The following is a 6,210-nucleotide window of genomic DNA, read 5'->3' as shown; positions in this document are numbered from 1 at the left end:
GAGGTTATGGCTCCCTGCTGGGAGACAGTTACTGCTGGGAATGTGTGAAAACCTCCTGTCACAGTCAGGAGCCTATCTGTTAAAGCTGGGTTTGATGTTTGAAAATTGCCCCAACTCATCTGCATCAAAGGTACTGAAGAAAATGGGTAATGAGGCTGGGTACTTGTGATACAAATTAAGTTGTGACTAAGAAACTCCATTCTCCTTATGACACTCAAACTGACTTTAAAACAATTCTAAAAAGATGTCCCACAACTTTCTGGATAGAAGTAGGGCTATTAGAATACCAACACAGCCTCTCGGGTTGGCTGCTCCAAATAAAAATCACCTTTTGGGTAATTCTTAAGTCTCAGTTGTTTGAGTGGAAGATTCAACTCCATGGTCTATGATCCCATTCAATGCTTGGTCTTGACAAACATAATCACACCCCATACAGACAAAATAATTCCTGCACACCACACTGTATTAGCAATGAGCATCTTATAACAAGGAGACATCACATAATAGAGTACATTTTCTTGAAAATGATAACATATTAATTTGTTTCAGCTAAAGTATACATACTACCATTAAAAGTGTAATAATTGAGCACTGCAGAAGCCAGCTTCTGGATCTTTAAAAATCACTTTAATATTAATGGAATTTGATTAATACTTATATGTTACAGACTTACTAGTCTGCCAACTATTTCAAGTCAGTATTTATTAAACAATAAGTATACCAAAGAGTACTTCTAAATAACTTCCCGAAAGTTATTACCTTAATAGCGTTTACAACCAAAAAAAGTTATCTTCCACATTAAGTTCCACGATAAAATAATTTAAACATATGACTGACTCAGCAAGTCTTTTTTAAAAATTATTTTGGAAGATGTAAAAGGAAGTGTCTTTTCTTTGTCCTGTGCCACTTCTCTCTTCTTCCCTTCCTACTTCTTTCTGTTCCCTCAATATGTAAGATTTCAGATACAAACTCAAGAATTCAAGGTGAAAGGTGTAATTTTGCTTCACAAAAATCATGACCTACACTTCATAGAGAAAACAAGGTAAAAACTGAGTAGACCAAACTTTTTAAAAAAACAAAAACAAAAACAAATAGGAGGCATAACAAGATTATCTTTGGAAACTAGAGATTTTCACTCTACTAGAAATAGCAAAATGTTCCACATTATTTTCTTTCCTTTCCCAGGTACATAGTTAATTAGCATACATTCCAACAGTGCGCCTGAAAAAAATTTCTAAGCCCCAAATATTTAAATTATTTCTTCGTTAAGTGTTTTGGCTAAGTCAGTGGCCAAGGACACATGGGGGTTTAGTCATGATGTTTAGATGGGAGTCAAAAACAAAACCCAGCAAAAATTGATCACTGTTGTCAGCTTAAGTCTCCCTTCTCCCAAAAAGGTTAAAAAAAAAAAAAGAGTCCTGCTTTAAGTGCACAAGATTCCAGTAAACTTGCAATATCTCAGCTGACCTAGGAACGGAGGAAGCCATCTGTAAAGCGCGCAGTGATCCAAATACGACAGGTAACGTCAGTAACGACTGGAAACAGATGCTGGCCCCAAATCAGGCAGAATACCCATCTTCAGTATCAAGGAATGAAACGAAGTCCAAGCTTCTAAAACACATAACGACAAGTCCAGGAACGTGGCCGGATATAATCCAGAAATGTGGGATTTTTGAGAGGACAGTGCTGACGTGCATACCACTCTTGGGAATAAAGGCACAGGATGACGCCATGGCCCGCGAAAAGGGAAGTCCACATCATAACATTCCAAATTGGCCTTTTCCGACTGTCGTTGACAATGAAGTTGAAAGCCATTCCAAAGAACATGAAGAGCACGAAAAGCACTGGATAGAAAAAGTTCAAGCAAATAGCCAGGGCATATTCATGCACTACAGCAGACACAGCAAAGACAGCTAACAGGGCAGCCGACTTGAACCTCTTGGTGAAAAACCAGAGAAAGTCCTTGTAAGCATAGTAATACAACCAGTCATGAACCACAACGTTCCAGGTCCTGTAATAGTTAGCATATGATGTGGAGTTCCACCAATCCTTATAAAACATCCTGTCACCAAAGCGTAACATCTCAGCAAAGGCATTTAGCCAACAGTGTAAAAAGGCAAAAAACGTGAGGAACAGTACCAGCACACCTGGCAAGATGGAGTTAAATACACACAGGACCAGAACACGAGCGCTGAAGGGCTCCTGTTTGATATTCCGAAACAAGGGGGCGCAGAGCCTTTCAAAGATGTAGTACACATAAAAAAAGCAACCAAAAACCTGTAAAAACTGCATAGCAACATAACCCCATCTTACAGTGGGAGTCCTGGGATAGTTGTCACGGTAGATGAGGGTAGGTGCAAACAGGAAATATAGGTACTGGTTGACTGTGGGTATTGGAATCGTCTCTGATTTCTCCTTAGCTGAATTTAGTACCCGAGGCACATTCTCTCTGACAAATGAATGGGCTTTCATTACGAAACGAATCTGTTCAAGTATAACAATGCACCGGGAAGCTGGTGGTAGCGTATATGCCAATACAACATATGTTGGTCCCAAACCTAGAATGCCAATATGGAAGACCATGAAAAGGAAGCAATGGAAGAGAGAATGGACCAGTGGGTGAGTACTCCTGCTATAACCTCTGGCCCAACGTTGAAAGAGGAAATAGGGAACACCAAGTGTACTCAAGAACATAGTACACCATGTCCACATAGCAATAGGAAGTTTGCCAAAAGCGTAAGACAGGAGACTGAACTCGAGCACCAGCCTTCCTTCATCAATGTAATCTACAACAAGTGTGCTGAGGATGAACAGAATGAGGAGGGCAATAAACATGTGATAGATTGTTCTGATGTGGTCCACCTCAAACAGCTCATCTAAGAGAGATTGCCTTAGAACAAAAATCTTTCCATGTTCTGGAGGTGCTCTGAAATCTTTAGCTCTGTGGTTGTTCTCTCCTTCAAGAACAGAAAAGCTTGTGATAGCACACCCACCATTGTCTAAGGATGCTGATTTTTCAATGAGACTGTTCACAAAATCATCAAAGTGACTGCCAACTTCCTTCATAAAAAATGGCTTCAATTCCTCTGCCTCTGCTGTCAACTGTATCTTCTTTGCCATCAACTGTTTTAAGTTAATCCTACCATTACTAGATGTCTCCAGAGACCCCCTTGAAGGGCTTCTCTGGTCTTCATTTTCCTCAGAATCTTCCCTGGACTTTGACAGCCGTTTTCTTAGAGTTGTCTTCTCTTCACCCACCATTGTACTGTCTGGGGCCGGAGCCCGACAGCGGAGACCTCGTCGGGAACCGCAAAGCAGGGAAGCTGGCACCGCGCGGCCGGCAGAAAGATGCCCTGACGGGAGCTCACCCGCTCCCCGGCCCCTCCGCCTGCAAGTCCGCAACCCGCTACGCAGCGTCAAGCCTGAATGCGGTTTTTATCCTTGTGAATTAGCGTTTACCCTCCTCATCCATCTCCAGATTGGATGAGAGGACATGACAATGCCTTCACTAAATGCCAGAAGAGTGGCCCAGGATAATGACTTGACCTGGCCTTCTGTGTGTTGGCAGGTGTTGGATTACTGCTTCAAATGCTTCCGTCTCTACTAGAGAGCTGAGATTTTGTAGGTTTCCTGACCTAATCTTGGAAGTTTCTATGTGTCTGTGAATTTATCCTTTTCTCTCAGTTCTTGGATTTGCTAGCATAAACGTGTGGATGTGCCTCTTTGTTATTCCTTTTTCCTTGCTACCAGTTGTCATGTGGTTTCATGCTTGCAGCTGTGTACTTGTCTCTCTGTTTTATCCCAGTAATGGCATCTGCCTTTTGTTCGTGTTGTCAAAACTGAAGTGTGAGATCTCCGGTATTTTTCCTATTGGTTTGTTTGTATTTCCTTAATTTTTATAATCACATGGCTAATTTCAAATTTTCTGTTAACTTTGGAGTTCGGTTTTTCTTTATCTTGTTCCTTCAGTCGTCCTTTGTGGAGGCTTTCTTTCTTTTTTTTTTTTTATATGTATGCCAATTAATTTTATTATAATTTGTGATAGAGTCCCCTGTTATCATTATTATATTCTCATGAATTTTTCAAAAGACTCCACTTTATTCTTATCAACTGCTATTGCTTCCCTTTTTTTTTTAACTTTTTATTTTTTATAAACATATATTTTTATCCCCAGGGGTACAGGTCTGTGAATTACCAGGTTTACACACTTCACAGCACTCACCAAAGCACATACCCTCCCCAATGTCCATAATCCCACCCCCTTCTTTCAAACCCCCTCCCCCCAGCAACCCTCAGTTTGTTTTGTGAGATTAAGAGTCACTTATGGTTTGTCTCCCTCCCAATCCCATCTTGTTTCATTTATTCTTTTCCTACCCACTTAAGCCTCCATGTTGCATCACCACTTCCTCATATCGGGGAGATCATATGATAGTTGTCTTTCTCTGCTTGACTTATTTTGCTAAGCATGATACGCTCTAGTTCCATCCATGTTGTCGCAAATGGCAAGATTTCATTTCTTTTGATGGCTGCATAGTATTCCATTGTGTATATATACCACATCTTCTTGATCCATTCATCTGTGGATGGACATCTAGGTTCTTTCCATAGTTTGGCTATTGTGGACATTGCTGCTATAAACATTCGGGTGCATGTGCCCCTTTGGATCACTACATTTGTATCTTTAGGGTAAATACCCAATAGTGCAATTGCTGGGTCATAGGGCAGTTCTATTTTCAACATTCTGAGGAACCTCCATGCTGTTTTCCAGAGTGGCTGCACCAGCTTGCATTCCCACCAACAGTATAGGAGGGTTCCCCTTTCTCCACATCCTTGCCAGCATCTGTCATTTCCTGACTTGTTGATTTTAGCCATTCTGACTGGTGTGAGGTGATATCTCATTGTGGTTTTGATTTGTATTTCCCTGATGCCGAGTGATATGGAGCACTTTTTCATGTGTCTGTTGGCCATCTGGATGTCTTCTTTGCAGAAATGTATGTTCATGCCCTCTGCCCATTTCTTGATTGGATTATTTGTTCTTTGGGTGTTGATTTTGCTAAGTTCTTTATAGATTCTGGACACTAGTCCTTTATCTGATATGTCGTTTGCAAATATCTTCTCCCATTCTGTCAGTTGTCTTTTGATTTTGTTAACTGTTTCCTTTGCTGTGAAAAAGCTTTAGATCTTGATGAAATCCCAATAGTTCATTTTTGCCCTTGCTTCCCTTGCCTTTTGCGTTGTTCCTAGGAAGATGTTGCTGCGGCTGAGGTCGAAGAGGTTGCTGCCTGTGTTCTCCTCAAGGATTTTGATGGATTCCGTTCGCACATTGAGGTCCTTCATCCATTTTGAGTCTATTTTTGTGTGTGGTGTAAGGAAATGGTCCAATTTCATTTTTCTGCATGTGGCTGTCCAATTTTCCCAGCACCATTTATTGAAGAGGCTGTCTTTTTGCCATTGGACATTCTTTCCTGCTTTGTCGAAGATGAGTTGACCATAGATTTGACGGTCTATTTCTGGGCTCTCTATTCTGTTCCATTGATCTATGTGTCTGTTTTTGTGCCAGTACCATGCTGTCTTGATGATGACAGCTTTGTAATAGAGCTTGAAGTCCGAAATTGTGATGCCACCAACGTTGGCTTTCTTTTTCAATATCCCTTTGGCTATTCGAGGTCTTTTCTGGTTCCATATAAATTTTAGCATTATTTGTTCCATTTCTTTGAAAAAGATGGATGGTACTTTGATAGGAATTGCATTAAATGTGTAGATTGCTTTAGGTAGCATAGACATTTTCACAATATTTATTCTTCCAATCCAGGAGCATGGAACATTTTTCCATTTCTTTGTGTCTTCCTCAATTTCTTTCGTGAGTACTTTATAGTTTTCTGAGTATAGATTCTGTGTCTCTTTGGTTAGGTTTATTCCTAGGTATCTTATGGTTTTGGATGCAATTGTAAATGGGATTGACTCCTTAATATCTCTTTCTTCTGTCTTGCTGTTGGTGTAGAGAAATGCAACTGATTTCTGTGCATTGATTTTATATCCTGACCCTTTACTGAATTTCTGTATAAGTTCTAGCAGTTTTGGAGTGGAGTCTTTTGGGTTTTCCACATATAGTACCATATCATCTGCGAAGAGTGATAATTTGACTTCTTCTTTGCCAATTTGGATGCCTTTAATTTCCTTTTGTTGTCTGATTGCTGAGGCTAGGACCTC

The 6,210-nt window shown here is 40.4% G+C and overlaps 1 pseudogene across 1 annotated transcript; it reads right to left on the bottom strand.

The window, feature by feature from the left end:
* Nucleotides 1-442: 442 nt before the first annotated feature.
* LOC309856930 (sterol O-acyltransferase 1 pseudogene) lies at nucleotides 443-3,408 on the bottom strand (annotated as a pseudogene). Its single transcript has one exon. The product of its transcript is annotated as a sterol O-acyltransferase 1 pseudogene (transcript).
* Between the last annotated feature and the right edge of the window lie 2,802 nt (nucleotides 3,409-6,210).

The sequence above is a fragment of the Mustela nivalis genome (assembly GCF_964662115.1).
Source record: "Mustela nivalis genome assembly, chromosome: Y".
NCBI classification, from domain to species: Eukaryota; Metazoa; Chordata; class Mammalia; order Carnivora; family Mustelidae; genus Mustela; species Mustela nivalis.
This window is presented reverse-complemented; position numbering and strand designations above follow the sequence as displayed.